Raw genomic sequence first — 19,856 nt, 5'->3', positions numbered from 1 at the left:
CTCCACCCGACTCAACTGACTGAACCAGGGTCAGACAGCTGATCCAGGGGAAGCCAGACCACTGGCTAGTCAAAAGCTCATCATATTTTCTCTCTCTGCAGAATATGAACTAAAAGACACAGCAGTTAAGTGCATAAAAGACAAAACTGATGCTTTACTCACTCCACCTACTAAAGTCCTGAAGGTAGCCCTGATTCCTACCCTTCCTGAGCCTGGATATTCACCAGAAGATACCCCATGTGTATCCAATGAAGTTCAGGCTATGTAGTCAGACAGACCTGGGGACAAATCCTTGTTCCGCTATTAACTATGACACCGTGGAAAAGTTTTTTCGCTATTAATTTTATTGTGGATATCTTCAAATACACACAAAGATAGAATGGACTCCCATGTATTTGGCCACCAAATAATAATAATAAAAATATTTGTTAGTAGTAGTATGCAATGATATTTCCTCCCTTCTGTTGCACCTGCCCCCACCATTTTATATTTTCCTGGCAATCTTTAAAGTAAATCTCAGTCATCATGTTAGGTGAGTTCCTTAGTGTCTATGAATCTGTTTTCTCCTCCATGAGACAGGAATAATGATACTCCTCCCATAGTCTTTTTCATTCACTGGACAGAAATGGATGGGGCTGCTGCCATGAGCCAGCCCAGTTTCCACGGTATGGGATGCCGCTGTGACAATACAACAAAGTATGTGCTCTCATGAAGTTTACATTGTAGTGGAAGAGGCATAAATAAGGAGGAAGACAATTTCAGAAAGAACAAAAGTCATGAAGAAAATCATGGGGGAAAGAGGAACAGTAGATAACTTGGGGGCCCAAGGGAGACAAGGAAGTCCTCTCCAATGAGGCAGCTTTGTGCATACGATGTAAAAGGATAGAGGCCTGGGAGCAGGGTTCTGTAGGCAGGGAGCAAAGCAAGTGCAAAGATCCTTGGGGCAGGGATGAGCAAGGCTGTTCGAGGGTTGTTTTCAGTACAAAATGAGCTAACGCGTCCAGAGCTTTAACACAATGCCTGGCACACAGCAAGTGCTCAATAAATGTTAGTTCCTGTTCCTCCTAAAGAAGGACTCATCACAAGACCTACACTGGAATGTGTTTTGGAAATAGCTCTTTCCTACAACGCCAATGGATCTTTTGGTTCACTTCACATATCCTTCAACCACTTCAACTCCTAGGGGGGAAGACTTCCCCCTTCTGCAAACACCTGTACCCAAAGGAGAGGTCACGTAGTATAGTGGTAAAAACATAGACCTTGGGGTCTGACTGGCCTGGTTTAAATCCCAGCTCCACCATTTAGTAGCTGTATGAACTTTGGATAAGTCATTTAACCTCTCTGAGCTCCAGTTTCCCCACCTTTATGATGGTGGAAATAACAGTACCAACCTAATAAGGTTTTGAACATTCAATGTGGAGAGAGGGGTTAGAATACTGCCTCTATAAGTTACTGTTAATATTTCACTATCTTACATATTTTTTTTACTCTTATACACCTCCCCTGATTAGGAAATTCCCCCAATTTTTAAAAGATATTTGGCAATATCCCTGCCAGTGTCTCCAAAAGTCAAATATAGGACATTTGGGTGTCTTGGTAAATATGGGAAATGAATGGAAATCCATCTGGCCCTAGATATGAGGTGCACAACATCTTCAGAAGCTAAATCATGAATCTGCTTTTCATCTGGTTCTTTGTAAACCCACTGGGAAATGGTTCTGGAGGTGAGCAGGGGAGTGGTCAGGGGAGAGCTGAGGCTGGAATGGGAGCCTGGTCTTTCAGATGGTTTCTGTGTCAGGAAATAACAAGCCAGTATTTCTCCTCAGTTTGGTGTGAGATCTCACCTGCTAAGTAACATTGTAACATCAACCCAATTCAAAAGAGGGGTTGCATGTTTGGGTAGAACACTCAGGGGGACTCTGTCCCATGAGCCTATATGAGAGCATAGTCAAAACATGAACTGATTCTATTCCAACACTGACCCTGGGAGACACTTTTTATACCGTGGCTATAAAGGCTCTGTAATTGCCGCTGACTTATTTGGTGTCGTTTTCAGTCTTCACCACATCACTAAACAAGACCGCACAGCCAAAATTCTATTATCAAGCTGCCTGTACGAAATGCAATGTAGTATGCTGGAGTGGATCCTGGAACAGAAAAGGGACTTAAGAAAGGGAACTAGTGAAATCCAAACACTATCCACAGTTTAGCTAAAAATAATGTACTAATGTTGATGTCTTAGTTTTGACAGGTATACCACAGTAATGAAAGATGTTAACATTAGGGGGAAGTATGGGTGAGGAGTATATACAACTCTGGGTATTACCTCTGCAACTTCTCTGTAAATATAAAATTAAAATTATATACATTTTTTTAAAAGTGTGCTGTTAGGGGCGCCTGGGTGGCTCAGTCAGTTGGGCGTCCGACTTCAGCTCAGATGATGATCTTGCAGTCCGTGAGAGTGAGCCCCGCATCGGCCTCTGCGCGGACAGCTCACTGGAGCCTGCTTCAGATTCTGTCTCCCTCTCTCTCTGCCCCTCCCCTACCTCTTTGATAGAGGTTGAGGCCCTTTTGATTATCAGACTAAATATTTTTAGGCAATATCACTGAATGCCTGGAAAGAACATGAACACTTTCAGCTGAAGAAAAATTCATCTTCAGATAAAAAGGCAAGTCTTGCATATCACAGGAAAAATCAACCCTAGGAAATTTATAAAGGGAAGTTGACCACATTTCCCCACAATGAAGCCTTCTCCACCCCCCACCCCAATTTGCCTTTACCTTAGTCCTCCACTTCCTTCCTTCCAAATATCCAGATTTCTGCAGACTTTTGATTCTCTTAGCTTGATTAAGGCATAATGGAAAGATCAGAAAGGAGTCTAGCATTAGTATTAAGATGAGAAAAGAGGGGCGCCTGGGTGGCTCAGTCAGTTAAGTGTCTGACTTCAGCTCAGGTTCATGGTTCGTGGGTTTGAGCCCCACGTCAGGCTCTGTGCTGACAGCTCAGAACCTGCAGCCTGCTTCAGATTCTGTATCTCCCTCTCTCTCTGCCCCTCCCTCGCTCGCACTCTGTCTCTCTCAAAAATAAATACTAAAAAAAACAATGAGGAAAGAGAAATAGATGGAGATGAGTATCCTCTGAAGGCTATGTTGAATGGGTCACTGAATAGAGATGAAAATGACATTCAAGTCTGGGTTATCGAATTCCCAGTCAGATCTGATAACTTGAATGTTTAGTGAAGAATACCGCAACAATGGCATGATGTGCCCCCTCTTGGTATATCACAAATGGATGCATCTTTCTTTCCATTTTTGGTAATGGTAAATCTTCGTTGCTCACAGTGTCCAGAGAAGAGTTCAATTCAATAGGTGCACTCTAATTCTGGCACCAAGAGCTGGTCTAACTTCTCACTTGGAATCAATTCCTTCTCTCCTAGTTCTCTATAGGTCAAAATGGGCTCTGGTGACTGCCTGGCCTCTTGAACCCCTAATAATCGACAAATATCAGTCATTTAGGCCTATCCTCTCAATGAACTCCCAAAATCATTCCCTCTTCTGAACATGTAAATTTTCCCTGTGTCTACAATATGTAAATAGCACTTGTGAATCAATAAAAAGATAAAATCACTCCAAGGAAGGCTATCTTTACTACCAACCACTAAATTAATTGTAAAAATTAAATTGATTAAGGGGCCCCTCAGTAGCTCAATTGGTTAAGCGTCTGACTATTGGTTTCAGTTCAGGTCATGATCTCACAGTTTGTGAGTTCAAGCCCCCCATCAGGCTCTGTACTGACGGTGTGAGGCCTGCTTGGGATTCTCTATCTCTCTCTCTGCCCCTCCTCTGCTCACTCTGTCTCTCTCTCAAAAATAAATAAATTAATTTTAAAAGTTTTTGAATAAAATTAAACTGATTAATGTAAATCGGTGGAAGAGCTATATGCTTCTTATCTTTCCAGATCTTCCCAAAAATTCTAGGAAATAAAAACTGGATTAACCCAGCAGCAGTATAGGAAATTAACATCTTGTAAGAATGCAGTAAATGTTTATGTACACTTGGCATTCTCTTCTGTAGTCCATCAGCAATGCTCTGGCATACATCTACCCAGTAGAATATTACAAGACATTTTTTAATTGGTATAAATATCTCTGATTACTGAGACTCAGACATAGAACAAAAGCAAGAATCATAAATAAATCAAGTTAGTCTGTCACAAGAGACTTCTGAATTCCTCAGTGCCTAGACACTCATCTCTGAGCAGTAATTTGTTTTCAGTACAACTTTAAACAGAAGTCCCTTACTTAAACAAGATTCATTAATGTACCTTGCCCTTTGGCCTGATAAAAATGAGTTCAATGAGTTTGTTATTTCCTTTGAGTGTTGATTCAAAAACCATCTTAAAGCTTATAACTTCACATGAGAAACTTGTTAACAGTCCCCTTGGAAAGCCACAGACTCCACACCATTTCACCTTTGTCTATTTCACAATCATATTCTCTCATGTGTGACACCTGGGACCCACATACAACTAGGTTCTGCTTACTTCCCAGTGACATCTGAAAGGGAATGTGCTCATTTCTATCAGAGCCAGAACGGGACTCAGTGATTGCCATTTCTGAGTTGGTGCAATTTACTGTATCTTTCAGGGCTGTGAGATTTGGTCATAAAACTTCCAATTGCTGACGTATTTTGCTCTAAGATGTGGCCGTTCCTCATGCCGCTCTATGGCCCGATTCATAAATAAATAATGCCAAATCACTGAATACAATGAAACCTAGGACATTCTATTTAGTAGCCCATTTCCAAACCATGTAAACATTGACTTGATACATATGTGGCAACATTTCCAAGGCTATGAAAAATTATCACAGTGCAGAATCGGAGAATCCACATCACCTGTGTCTAATACCGCCGATTTATTCCTCTACCTAGCAAGCATAAAAATTTGCAGCCAAACAGTCCAAAACGATGATTCAGCAAATAAGATACCAATGCAGCTCTTGTAATGGGGCTTCAGCAAAGGCCACCCAGATTATAAAATGTGCCGTGTTTTTGAGAACCTCCAGCCACAACTAAATGCATCCTTTAAACTGTCTGGCTTGTGTTATTTTAAATGAAGCCCTCCACATTACCTTAATGTGGGAGGAACCTGAAAACATAATAGCAAGGAATAAGCACCCCAAACCATCATAACCATAACTCAACACCCCACACACAAACGCATGTGTATGTGCATGCGTGCATACTCACACAGAGTAGTTTGGGATTATTTTTATGAAACTCTATTTTTATGAAAAAGAGAACAAATTCTTCTGAACTACTATCTGTTCATTGACAACAGCATGAAGATTAAAGGTCATAACTGGTCCACCTCAGGAAGCAGACAATAGCAAATGGACTGGTGGTTAACCGATTTCCCGATCAAGATGAACCAACAAAATGGGTTATTGCCAGATTAACTATGTAAAATGAAACAACCAAGTAACCCATTAGTTAACTAAGTACCCATGATGAACCAACCAAGAGGGCCATTAGTTAACAGAAGAACCAACCATAAGAAGCCAACCAAATGGATCAATCTTTAACAGAGACACCAACCAAGGGAAATCTGATGATGCCAAACATCCCGGAGAGATGAAAGAAAACTTCTAACTAGTCAACAAACAGAAAAGCTCTTAATGAACCCAAACACACCCCATGAAATCTGGACACGTGACCACTGCCTGGGTCATCAAGTGGGGCTGGAAACGGACTGCACTGCTATACTTACGAAGATTATTTATGGGAGTTCTGGTATCCATGTTTTCATAATGCTGGACATGAACCACAATGTTGAGGTCCCTCTCCATGGGGTCAGTGTTGCAGTGGCCCTGTGGCCTCATGACATCTGCAAGGGCCCTGAAAGGAGAAAGAATTTAAATCTGTTTATTCCAAACACAATGATTGGCACCTGTGTGTTCTGAGCACTGTGCTTATGAGGACAAGGCCCCTTACTCCACGGAGTTGCATGCTCGTTAGAGGTGGGATGGAGAAAAAGACAGCAGGAAGTTATCAAAGATCACTGCAATTACAGATTACATAAGGACTTCATGCAAAACAGTCCTCACGTTCCTCACAATAGATGTGTAATTAGCAGTATCACCCACCCTGCAGAGCTGTGGAGAAGATTTAATGACAAATATACGTAATGTGTCTGCACCCCATAAACTCAGTCCCCCCTCATAGCTAATGCCTGATACCACACTCCATGTACAGCAATGGCCCACCATTAACCACAAATAACATTCATGGAGTGCTTACCATAAGCGGGGCACCATGCCGATCACATTACAAGCCTTAATTCAACTAAGTAGTTTACAAACACTTTATGAGGTTTATTACTCCTTCTTTGCAGATGAGCAGACCAAGGCTCAGAGAGGTGAATTAACCTGCTCAAAGTCACACAGCCAGTTGTACAGGGCTTTGAACAAGAGTCTGTTTTCACAGCTCTGTACACTGAGTGCATTGGGTTTCCTGTAGTTAGGGAAGATTTGGCATGATCCATCCACACCCCCCCCCCAGGTTGGTGCCCCTCTTAATCAGTAGCTGGGATGGAGCGCAAGGTTACAACCTGAGTCACCAACTGTGTTTTATCATCATGTTTCATCTCCTTGACATTCATCCAAGGGTCAATATTCTTTTTACTATTATTTGACAAGAAAATAAGTTGAGAAGTGTTAAGTGACTGTATTAGTTTCTCCCAGCTGCTGTAACAAAGTACCCCAAACTAAGTGGCTTCAAACCATGGAAATGCACTGTCTCACAGTTCCGGAGGCCAGAAGTCCAAAACCAAGACGTTAGGGGACTCCTCCCTTCCCTCTTCTTGGCTTCTGGTGGATTTCTGGTGGAAATCTCTGGCATTTGCTAGCTCGCAGCTGCCTCACCCCAGGCTCTTCCTCCATCTTCACCTGATGTGTCTCTTGGAGGCTCTGTCTTCCCATGAAGACCTGCTTTTAAGGACACGAGTCATACTGGGTTGGGGTGCACCCTCCTCCAGGATAACCTCATCTCAAGTCATTACATCCGCAAAATCCTATTTCTAAACAACGTCACATTCTGAGGACCACTTTCTGAGGATCACTAAAAAAGACCAGGACTTTCAAAAAACTTTTGTTATGGGGCGGGGGTACACAATTCACCCAGAACAGTGACCTTCACAATGAGATGTAACCTTAGTAAAGCAGCTCAGTGTTTGCACAGAGAGCAGAACACAGGTAAGTGTCAAGCAGATATCACATCTAAGGTCAGACCTCACCACCACATTTCTTTCTCTTCACCTATGCTCCACCATGTCTTTACCAAGACGGGATTATCCTTGAACGATATATACTATTGTAGGTATAATTGCATAGTGTGTATCTTTGACATGAGTAGCGTTTTGACCACAAACCTCATTCTGTTTCTTCCTCTTTGCACGACATGAGAGCTAGCCAAAGTTCTAAGTGTGAATCTCCTTTACCCAGTGGTTTCATGGTGAAGTGGAAGAATATCAGCCCTGCTTATGCAGTTCCCCAATTATGGACACCTAGATGGTAACCGCCTCCCTGCCTCTGAACACAACACAGCAATAGGCGTCCTCATCCATGCCTCCTCTTGGACCAGGGAATGCTTCTCAGGGTACACACTCACAAGTGATACTGCCATGGTTTAGGATACATCCAGATGCTCTTAACAAACCAGAACCCTCTGAATCCACATCAAGGGAGACAGAGAAGGAAGGGGAGCTGTTTGAGTGAGGCCACCCTGCCTGCTGCAATTTACCCCCCCCCCCAATAGCACCAATTCTCAAATAATGTCTCCCAACCAACGGCAATAGCATCACCTGGGAACACGTTAAAAAGCAAATTTTCACATCCACCCAGACCTATTGATTCAGAAACTCCGGAGTTAGCTACCTGTGCTTTCAAGTGCACGTTCAAGTCTGAGCCTGTGCTAGGCTCACAGAAGCCCCAAGCTTGGGGACTGAGTGGTTGCTCAGGGGGCAATGAGACAATGGCCCAAAAACCACAGCTGGTGAGAAGTGTCAGATGTGAAATACAGATAACACAGCAAGAGTCCCGCAAGAATTAGAGGAGTGTGCCAAGACACAAAGAATAACAACAGCTCCCAATCATTCATTCATTCACTCAACAAACATTCATTGCCTACTATGTGCCAGGCACTAGTCAAAGCTCTGGGAACACAGCCAGTGTGCAAGATGCACAAGATCACTGTCTTCCTGGAGCTTGTATTCTAGGGGACAGGATAAAAAACATATGCATATTAAATAAATTTGAAAAAGTGTAACATGATCAAGCGACACCGGCACATAGCAGCCTTATTTGCAACAGCCCAAAAGTGGAAACAACCCAAATCAGCTAATGAATGGACACACAGAATGTGTGATATGCAGTGGAGTATGATTTGGCCATGATAAGGAAGGAAGCATTGATACCTGCTACAACATGGATGGAACCTGGAAACTTGAGGCTCCTGCAAAGGACCCAAAAAGCCATGGGGTACGTGATTCTATTTCCATCGAGTGTTCAGAATAGGCTAATTCACAGAGATACAAAGTAGACCAGTGGTGGCCAGGGGCTGGAGACAGAGAGGACTGGGGAGTGGCTCTGGGATGTATACAGACTTTTAACCATGAAAATGTTCTGGAATCAGATAGTAGTGATAGTTGTTCAACTTTGTGAATATGTCAAAAATCAATGAATTGTACACTTTTCTAAAATTCTAAATAAACTGAGAGACACACACACAAGGTGATCAGGAAAAGCTTTCCTGAGGAGTTGACATTTGAGCTGAGCCCTGAACGGTAAGAAGGAGTAAGTCATGTAAAGATGATGGAAAGAACCTTCCCGGCAGAGGGAACAGCAAGTACAAAGGCCCTGGGGCAGGAAAGAGTTCAGATATTTGAGGTATAAGCCAAAAGGCCAATGAAGCTGGAGGATAGCCAATAAGGAAGGGAGCATTTAAGGTGAGGAAAACCTACCCATTTTATGGAGCTAAAAAACTGTTCAAGTTCACCTGGCGCATCAATGCAGGGACTGACATACAAAACTGAGTGTCTCTGAAATCGGAGTTCAGCCTCCTTCCTCACTCTGTGCTGTAAGCAGAGTCTGAAACTCAAGGAGGCTGCAGGAAAGGGAATGTTTGAGGTAAAGCAGGCCCTCCAAACCTGATTTGCCTTTTTCACTTCTAAACAGGTTCTTCATCATGAGTTTCAGGGGGTCCCTGGACCCCTCGGGAGTTGAGTGGAAATTTTGTTTGTGCATTTTTCTCAAGCAAGAAGCCATAGCTTTCACCAGTTTCTCTAAGGAGTTCCCCCCTCCCCATAATTCCATGTTATTCAGGCTTTCAAGAGGTTCGCATAGTAAGTTATCAGGACAGCTACCATGAACTTGGTCAGCACTACTATCTGCAGATCCCTTGGGCTTCTCCAGAGTGCTGAAATTCCTGAAAAGCCAAGGATGCTTTTCCCCAAGGCAGCCCTTCCCAGGGCATGCAATGGAGATGAGAGTTCTTAAGAGGCCTCCATATGCTGGAAAAGCAGTCTTCAAAGTAGAGTCCACTCACTCTACAGACCACATAAAATGATTCGGCATAGGGACAGGAAATCCGAGAACTCCTGCATACAGTCTTTAGTCGCCAAAGTGGGGAATCAACGCAATATATGTATGGATGCTGGCACCCTCACTTGAAATGCCTGCGTCAGACAGTGACAATCAGGAAGCTCAGACCAAGAACGATGACTGGCAGTGGCACCATCGGTGGGGTATGTTGCCCATATTACAGCTATGTGCCCCCCTAAAGGAGATATGCAGATACATTATCTAGGGTTAGTGAGGCTAACCATCACTAAGCAGGCACATGGCTTAAACCACTACCCCCACCCCCTGCCATAACAAAACTACAGACTCAAGAAAATACTGATGGAGGAAGCACAAGAAAACAATTGCGTTGACTCTCCCCATCTCTTGAACAGCTAGCTTGTCACAAGGTTAAAAACAATGATGTTCTATTCAGATCAAAGCAAAGTCAGCCAAGAATAATCAAAACTCTGATGAAAAATATTCAAAATATGGACTGTTTATTAATGCTAAGTTTCATCCTCAACATACATCATGCTTTGACATTAGCTAATGATTGCACGATGTCATCGTGCTTACCAACAAATTTTACAATAATATTTACTGCACCTTCAGCTCAGTTTAAAATTTGTTGTTATGTATGCTTTATAATGTACCTAATAACTGTTCACTGGTACATGCACATACTTATTAGTATAACAGATGTGTATGGATTGGGGTACATACTAAAAAACATGTGAAAATACATGTCCAAAAAGCTTCATAAATAACACAGTGGAAATCACCAACTATGTGCTATAAACCAAACAAACTCCCAAGGATTTGCCATCTATCTGTAACACATAGTTTGAGTGCTTCTCAAACGATATGCATTCATGCTACCTAGGGGCCTTGATAAAATGCAGATTCTATTTCAGTAAGTCTGAGGCATGGCATAACATTCTTCTGCTCAAGCTCCCAGGTCATGAAAATGAGGCTGCTCCAAAGGACACACCCTGAATACTAAGTTCCTAAAAGAACTATAATGGTCACTTTTAAGTGTCCACTTCACTGGGCCACAGGGTGCCCAAATATTTGGTCAAAGGTCATTCTGGATGCATCTGAGAATGTGTGTTTGGATGAAATGAACATTGACATTCAACAGACTGAGTAGATTGCCCTCCATCATTCGGGTGGGCCTCGTCTAATCAGTTGAAAGCATGCACAGACCAAAAGGCCAACCCTCTCCTGAGTAAAGGGGAATTTTCCTGTCTGACAGCCTTCAACTGTATATATGTATATATAAATATAGTCCTCTTTCTCTGGGGAACCCTAACTAATACAGGTACCTTACTAAAGAAACTATACTTTTCCTTGATATCCCTTGTCCCAGTTCAGAACAATTAGGTTTAGACATTGCCATTTGTGTGGTCAAGGATGATGGAATATTGGCAATTTCATAAGGTTCAATTTAGTGTCAATTTCCTTCTATATGTACTTGTGTGTTACTTGTCTTGGGCCATTTGACTGTTAGTTCTTTGAGTGCAGGAATTGTGTCTGCACTGTCACTATTCTCTTCTAGCTCTCAAAACAGTGCTAGGTATGCCATAGGTGCTCCATAAATACCTATTAAATGAATAGGTGAATGGGTGAATGAATGAATGAATGAATGAATAAAAGAGGAGGTACTTTCTTTTGTAAACTGGGATGTCAGAAACCAGAATTCCTCTGTGCCAGATACTGTTCCAGGCACTGAGGATACAACAGAAGAGATTTGTGGAGTGTCCCTGCACTCCTCACTGTGGACACTAATGCAAACAGACAGATAATCAAGTAGCAAACCAGGAAATTAATAAGTTAATTTTAGACTATCATGTTAAATGAAGCAAGGAACACCAAGCAATGGGGTGGAGGGGGGGCAGTGGTAACTGAGCCTGGGTCATCCGTCAGGGATGACTTCTCAGAGAAGGCGACATTGGAGCGGAGACCTCAATGGCGAGGGAGCCAGCATGTGAGGTCTGATGGAGGAGAATTCAAGCCAAGCCAACACAACAGCTCCAAGGTAGCAATGAGCTTGATATATTTGAGGAACAAAAAGAGAACACGGTGTTCCTTCATTTTCCAATTACGGCGAGCAAATAAAAGACCCCAACATTCCCAAACAGAGCTCAGAACCTCCTCATCTTGCTTCCAAGGTTCCAGGAGTCCCGAGGTCTAAACGGTGTTCTGACATTTAAACACTTGAATAGGATTCTGGAGCATTTCCTGTTGTAACAGAAGCATCTTTTAAGTCTTTCAAGAACGCAAGGGTTGTGGGAACGAGGTAACTTTCTGGAGCGGTGGTTATACAGGTACGGGCAAAGCTCCTCAAGCCACACTTAAAATGTGTGCCTTTTAATGTATAAAGTATACCCCACTGAAGGTGACTGCTAAAATGCAAGGACTCCATTGCCCAAAGAGAAGTAACCTGCCATGAAAAAGAATATAAAGAGACTACTCCATGGGCAAGGAGATGTGCCTGCAAGGGTTTCTCCAAGCTGGGGAGCTGGTCAAAGCCACAGGGTAACCACAGACATGCAGGAAAAAGGGGAAACAGGAGAAAGAGAGAAAAGGCAAAAGAAGGGAAGACATTTATCCCTTGATGCCACTTCTTTAAAAGGGACTCCAGCTCTTCTGAAGTGTGTTTGAAAAGCAGCCAGGACACTGTGCTGTGTAATGTGCCACTTGGATTTCTGATTCTGTTTGAAGGTGGGCAAAATAATGGCATGTGTTCCCTACTGGCCTCAAGTGTATGGAGCTTCAAAGAGGCATTCCTGCCCCCAAGGTCATTTCTCATCAATGCCTCCTCCAAGGGTGCTGGCCCTGCCAGGGGCAGATGCAGGAAACACTCCTTGTCTTGTTCTTACAGTGGCTTCTTGATCTGGCCCCCCCCCCGGCACGTGTTGCCATTTGCAGAACTGCAAGCACTTCTAGGTGATCTGAGAGCACGGAAGTCCTGTACGTGTCCGCTCAAAGGCCATGCAGCCTAGTGGTCAAGGACCTGTGCTCTGGCCTCAGACTGTCTGGGTTGGAAGTCTGACTCCTCCACTCCCCAGGGCCTTGTTCATCCTCATGGAAAGCAATCTGTGCCTCTTCAAAGGCACACGTCCTGACGCCTGCCTCACTGGGGCAGGGCCTGAAATTAAATGAGAATTTATACCCAAGCTCGCGGCAAAATAGCAGGCTGGACAAGAGTTCTTTAATATCACCCAGGCCAACACTTTGCAAGGCATTCAATGTGGCCATACCTGGGTCTTCTCTCCTATTCTGAACCTGTCACCCTCCGCTGCTTATGTCTGAAGGAGTTAGGAGCCTTGACCAATGTCACATAGCTAAAAAGATATAACAGAGTGAAGGCTAGGAACCGAGTTTCAGACTACAACATTTACGCCTCTGGTAGGTAAGGGGTAGAAAATTCCAATAATAAGGGTCATGGCAAAGGGGTAAAATTTGCAGAGCAGTGACCATAAAGAAGTCCTGTGCTAAGGGCCTCCTAAGCCCAGTCTCAGTGAAACCCTCACACAAGCCTAGGACATAGGGATCGCCGTGGTCTCATTTTACAGACAAGAACCTAAAAGAGAGGTAAAGTCACTTTTGCAAGGCCACACAACTCTTAAGTGGCCAGGCTGGATGGAATCTCCGGCCATCTGACTTGAGGTCGGCCTGACCACATCTCCAGGCACTGCAGGGACCAGCACTAAGTGAACTGGGTGGGGGGTGGAGACAGAGGTGAACCTGAGAGCTTCCTAACGAGGGAAGTCACCACTGGGTGGCAACCAACAGCTTCCCTGTGAAAATGCACGTCCAGTGTTGTCGGTTCTACCAATTTCTCAAGAGAAGTCAGAAATCGGGATTTCTATGTGAAATCTCCTTGGTTCTAAGTTGGTTTTAAAACACAATATATAACAGACACTGAAGACATCTTACAGCCCAGATGCAGTGAGCCTTGACTGGATCTGAGTTTGGAAGTCCAAGCTCCAGAGGACATTTCTGGCATGACCAGGATAATGTTACCATGATTGGCTATTTGATGGTATTACCGAGTTTCTGTCCTTCTTCTTGAGTGTGATCCTGGGATTGTGTCATGTGGGAGAATGTCCTTGTTCTTAGGTGATCCACACTGAAGGATTTAGGGATGAAGTGCCATGTCTGTGATTTCTTTTCAAATGTTTCCACCAAGAAACAGAGGAAAAAGAAATGGAGGGAGAAAGGGAGAGAGAAAATGAAAATATAGAGTGTGTTAAAGCAGATATGACAAAATACTAGTAATTGTGTGGTCTAGATCTGTAACTCGCAACTGGGGGTGATTCTACCCCCGGATGACATGTGGCTATGACTGAGGACCTTTCTTTTTTTTTAACTGTCACAGCTGGGTTGTAAGGGAGCTGCCACTGGCGCCTGGGGGGGGGGGAGTCGAAGCAGGCTGCCAGACACCCTACAATGCACAGAACAGCCCCCCACAGCCGAGAATGAGCCGGCCCCAATGGCAGTCGTACCGGGAGTGACAAACCCTGAAGACATTCCTGTCCTTCTTTTAAGTTTTTTCTTTTGTATGTGTAAAATGTTTCACAGTAAGAAAAGAGAGAGAGAGAAAGAGAAACTAAAAATAAGAATACATAAATAGGGGCGTCTGGGTGGTTCAGTCGGTTGGGCATCCGACCTCCGCCTAGGTCATGATCCCACCATTCCTGGATTCGACCCCTGTGTTGGGCTCTGTGCTGATGGCTCAGAGCCTGGAGCCTGTTTTGGACTCTGTGTCTCCTTCTCTTTCTCTCTGCCCCTCTCCTGCTCATGCTCTGTCTCTCTCTCTCAAAAATAAATAAACATTAAAAATTTTTTTTAAAAAGAATACATAAATAGCAATACCTTGCAGACCAAACAAAACATGTCTGCGTGGATGGGTAACCACAGCTCACCACTGTTTGCAGTCACTTGTTCCAATACATAGCTGCTGGATGTAAGGCTGCTGTGGCTGGTGAATGAGGGTCTCTAAAGTTCTTCAGAAGAAGACCCCCACAGCTCCTGGAATTAGCGACTTTCTCTTGTTTTCAGGTCCCAGTTGGCCCAGAAAGGAGCAGCCGACATGCCTAGGACTCTGGGTCTGAAAACTGACATCACGGAGGTCTCTTCTGGGATACCACAAGTGCGTGGGTCACCAGAAGCAGTTGGTGACGTGGGGGGTGCTTTCCGATGAAATGAGAATGAACCCTTCATCTCAGTGACCCACACAGCCCAAGACAAATTAAAAGGCTGTGGCCGAGATGTTAATTTCACCCGGAAGCTCTCAGGTGGCTGGGTATATGCCACCCAGGTACCCCCTGACCTGTGGCTGGGACTTGAAATGATTAACTGCATACACAGTGCAACATGCATTTGGACGGTCCTTGGGGCAGCCCCCAGCACCACAAATACACAAGCAGAAATACTTGCAGAAAACACACAACCAAATGCAAATAAGAGAGTGGCACTGGATTAATGCATCCATCTCCAAGACTGTAAAATAGTCCCAAACTCAAGAACAGTCTTCCTTAAATGTGTAGGCCACTTTTGAGGAGCAATTCGGGGAGGCTGTTACATGCGGATTTCTGGGGCTCATCCCAGACCTTTACTGACCCAGAATCTTTCCCTTTCCGGACAGAACACAAGAATGTGTGTTCTAGGAAGCCCCCCACCCCCACCCATTGCTCACCCAAACTGGAAACACAGTTGAAATCAGGGGGCTGGGGACTGCAGTTTTAAAACTAACTGTGTGACATTGCAGAAGCCACCCAACCTGAGCCATGATTTTCTTCTATAAGTGGCAACTGACAGCACCTGTCTCCTAAGGCAGTCATGCACACTAAAGGAGCGTTTACACACTCACGCATGTGAGTACACACACACACCTCTAGTGCTGTGCTTCACAAATGTTCCTTCCTTTTCCATAATAGTAACTGGCTACACACAGGAAAGCCTAGAGAGCTTTACAGAAGTATACAGACTCAGCAACCCTAGAGATTCTGATCTAAATTGCCTAGGGCGGGGGCCCCTAGCAACACGTTTTTTTGTTTGTTTGTTTGTTTGTTTGTTTTTTTAAAGCACTCCAGGTGCTAAACAGCAGCTGGGGTCAAAAACCACACAGGGGAAACTGCCAATAAAAACCAACTATCCTTTCTCTTCAAGAGAATGTACTTCCACTCCACCGCATTCTGGAATTCCCAAACTGTGTCCAGGGAGAGTCTTGTGTCCAGGCTCTGTTATCAGAGGACTGGGTGCCCCGAGATTCCACCCCCAAGCAGCCCTTTGTGGTCCCTGCAAAAGTGGCTGCAACCCCTGGGGGGATTCTTTTTCTCCAGACAGAGCTTCAAGGTGGCAGGACAGGAACATGAGTCCCTCCTGGGCCGTGAGGTCGGCGGTGGAGCACTGTCGCAACAGGAATACCCAGATCACACAGAGCCTGAAGATCACACATCACCTCCCCCCCCATCCCCCACGACAGGCCAAAAGGAGCCTCCCACCCTTAACTCCACTCGCATCTTCCCACCTTTCCTACCCTCCTCCACCCCCCACCCAAACACCCAGGAGGGCTCCTGGAAACGCTGGTTTGCAAGAAAGGCTCAGGGGATATACTTCAGCAAAGGAATTAAAACGAATCTGCAAGGGAGCCTACCTATCCCTGGGGGACTCTCTCCCTACCAAGGCGACACCCGTCTGCCGCAGTCCTGCCTTGGTACTCTTCCTTCACCTTAACACAGAGCCTGGGAAGCTACAGGGACTGGTGGGGACTGCGGGGAAGTGAAACTGGCCTGTGGGGCTGGCAACAGGGCATGTTGAGGGTGCAGGAGGTGGGCGGGGCCAGCGTGTTACTCTCTCAGTTGGTCAGAGTATCCTGAATCCCCTGAAGCTAACTTTTGTGCTTCAAGACCCCAACATCCACCCACACCTCCCTGCTGACCCAAACCAAGAGGAATTTCCTCACCTATTGCCCCAAATCCCTCCCCTCTGGGGGGGGGGGTGTGTGGAAATCATCGGATACTCTGCGTATAAGTAGAAAATAATGACTAGTGAGGTGGTAATGTTGCTTCGCCTGTTTTGGGTGGGTCTCTTTCAGATTTTTTAGGCAGGCGCACGGAGCTCGTGCATTCACACGAGCACACATGGGCCCCCGCCGGAGGTGTGGGGAGGGTGTGTGTCTGTGTGTAGGGAGGGTAGGGGGACACATGGCGACCCCGCTGCCCACACTCGGCCAGATCGAGCTAGCTAGCACCCAGCCATCCACCTGTTCCAAGACCGCCAGTCGCTCGCCAACCCCGCCCGCACAGACCTCACGCCAACCCTGGCCTGCGACGCGTCTGGGGGATGCTTCCCTGTGGCTGCGTCCTCTGCCTCCAGAGTTACTGGGTCGTGCGAATCAATTCAGACACTTTTTTAAAAAAGCAAAAGCAGGGGCGCCTGGGTGGCTCAGTTGGTTGAACAACCGACTTGGGCTCAGGTCATGATCTCGCGGTTTTTGAGTTCGAGCCCCGCGTGGGGGCTCTGTGCTGACAGCTCAGAGCCTGGAACCTGCTTCGGATTCTGTGTCTCCCCCTTTCTATGCCTCTCCCCTGCTCATGCTCTGTCTCTGTCTCTCAATAATAAATAAACGTAAAAAAAAAAAGCAAAAGGCAAATCGCTCCATTAATCCCCAAATGCCTTCTCCCATCTGCTGCAACTCGCTCCCGCTGGGACTTGCATAATGAATAAAGCAAACTGGAAAGTTGAGGAATCAGGGGGGCTCCCGCCCATGGAGTCCGGGCCAACCCTGCAAGGGGCGAGGTGGAGGCCCTGACCCCCAGCAGGGAGAAGTGGCGCCAGCGGAAAGCAGGGAGGGGTCAGGAAAGACAGGAAGGCAACCAAGGTCCCAATTCCAGGGACCTGGCAGCTCAGGGAGAGAGAGGGGGCCGCTCCAGGCAAGGCTTTTGTTCTCGCCCTCCCCTCTCTCTCTCTACCTCCCTCGCCTCTTCTTCGCGAGCCTTACGAGTTGCAGGCGGCACACACTCCTTCCCTCCCTTACACAGGCCGCCCTTCCCTTTGGGCCCGCCTGCCCTGTTTACCTAGAACCTAGCAACTGGAATACCAGGGGTCGACCCTTCGCCAAAACCCAAGACTCCGGGGCCGTGGGCTTCCGGGCTGTGTGTGTGTCTCAGATCCGCTTCAATCATAGGCGGGAGGGGGCGGCGAGAGGGTGAAGGAGGAGGGCAGAGACATACACACACGCGCTCGAGTCCACACCTGTGCGGAGCCCAGCGCCCCCTCTCCGAGCTGGGAGCCCAAGTTGGCTTCCTGGGCGACCTCCTCCAGCGGAGATACGGGGGGTGGGGGAAGCGCCATTGCGCAAGCAAAGGTGGAGAGGGAAGAGGAGGGAGAGCGGCGCCTGGAGGGGAGGGGGGAGGGGTTGCAGCCCACCTGGACACTTGCTACCTTTGCCGCCGGTGCGCTTTCTCCAGCCCCGGCTTGGTGAAGATGCCGACAAGCACCATGACGTCCCACCCGCAGATGATGTAAAGGATCAGGGTGGTCTTGTCCTTCGTGGGGTGGTGTGGGGAGTCGTCCTTGCGCGCGGGGCCTTGCGGGTGTTGAGCCACAGCGGAGTGTCGTAGTTGGTGCAGGTGCTCTGGCTCAGTCGCCGCTTCTTAAATGTACAGCAGAATCGGAAGTCACAAGTCCCGCAGCAGAAAATGAAGTCTCCCGAGTGAACCGCTGGTTCCACTGGCCCATGACATCGAAGTAGCCCCGGTAGAAGTCCGGCGTGGACGCTCTGGTAGGTGGCTCGTCCGAGACCCCCGGGTCCTCGCCGGCCTCTTCCGAGGTGGCCCCGGAGCAGTTGCCCTCCCCCCACCTCCGCCAGTACTACCACGCCTCCAGCTGCGCCAGCTGCCCGTGCCGCGCTCGCTCCTGCGCCCGGCACACGGGGCGGAAGCAGCCGAGGAGAAGCCGTGGGACGCGACGAAATCATGTCTCCCAGCCTGGGCTCGGTCGCTCTGCCGCCGCCAGAGCTGCTGCAGCCGCCTCTTGAGGTGCGGCCGAAGCTGCCGAGGTTGCTGCCGGGGGCTGCGAGCCGCCGCGGGCCGGACAGGCAGGGAGCTGCGCGGGCCGCTCAGCGGTGGGCGGTCACTGCACTGGGCTCAGCCAGCGTTCGCCTCCCGCCCGCCGCGCGCTGCGCGCGGAGGGGGAGGGGCCGGGCGGGGAGGAGCGCGCCCAGCCAGGCGCAGGGAGGATGAGTGGGGACAAGGGCTGGGTGTGGGTCCGGCGGACTACGGGGAGAGGCGGGAACAGGCGGGGAGAGGCAGGGCGGGGTGGGGGGCGGAGAGCAGCGGAGAGTCGATCTGTCAGCGCCTCGCCTAGGCGGGAGGCTCCGGACTAGCCGCCCTGCGCCCGCTCTCAGGATCCCTATCCCTCTCACCTCTCCAGCTCGCCAAGTGCCCTGGAGAGAGCCAAGCAACGCTTGTGGGATGAAGGGAAGGCAGGAGGAAAGGGGGAGGAGGACGATGGACTGGGGGAAGGGGGTTGAAAGGGCGCGAGCTCCAGAGGGGCGGGGGCGCGGAAGAGGTGACTCCGGAGGGCTAACGGGAGCGAATTGGGGGGCGTGCGGAGCTGAGCTAGGCTAGCGGGCGGGGAGGAGGGAGCTTAGGCAGCCACTGGGGCTGAAGGCACCGCTCGGGTTTCCCAGCAGGTGGAGGATGGCTGCGGGACCTCCCGCGCCCTCTCCGGGAGGGAGTCGCGGCTCAGACCTGTTCCGGACGAAGAGGCGGGCTCCGCCCGTGGCTTTTTCAGGCGTGAGTGCGCAGAAGCTGCGGCTCGAATCTGCCCTCCAGGGAAGGCGGGGACTCGCCGGGGTTAGGTAGGGACCGACTAAGTGGCTTCCACTCCAAGGCAGGCTGGGACACAGTCTGATCAGGGTCGCCCCTCCATAGTGCCCGGGGCCGTCTCGCCTCGCCCTTCCCTTCTCCCGACTGCGCCCTCTAGTCAGGCGCGCGCGTCCGGGATGGTTCTACTCCCCGGGACTTGCGGAGGACCGAGGCTGTGCTGGGAAGGCGGGGTGGCAAGCCACTGGCCCCGGGGTAAGCACCCCCGGGAGAGGGCCGTGGGAGGAACTGAAGTCGAAGAAGCGCAGGGGGTAGGGAGAGGCAGTAGACCAGGCCCAGGCAGGGGCACGTCCCACGTGCCGGAAGGTCTTTTTTCCTTGGGACTCTCCCAGGCCCC

The 19,856-nt window shown here is 47.8% G+C and overlaps 1 pseudogene; it reads right to left on the bottom strand.

The window, feature by feature from the left end:
• The window catches only part of LOC115519829, a 45,849-nt pseudogene extending 27,244 nt beyond the window's left edge, over window positions 1-18,605 (bottom strand).
• Window positions 18,606-19,856: the final 1,251 nt, after the last annotated feature.

Source organism: Lynx canadensis, chromosome C1 (genome assembly GCF_007474595.2).
Source record: "Lynx canadensis isolate LIC74 chromosome C1, mLynCan4.pri.v2, whole genome shotgun sequence".
Classification (NCBI taxonomy): domain Eukaryota; kingdom Metazoa; phylum Chordata; class Mammalia; order Carnivora; family Felidae; genus Lynx; species Lynx canadensis.
The sequence above is the reverse complement of the archived record's forward strand: the minus strand, read 5'-3'. Positions and strand labels throughout refer to the sequence as shown.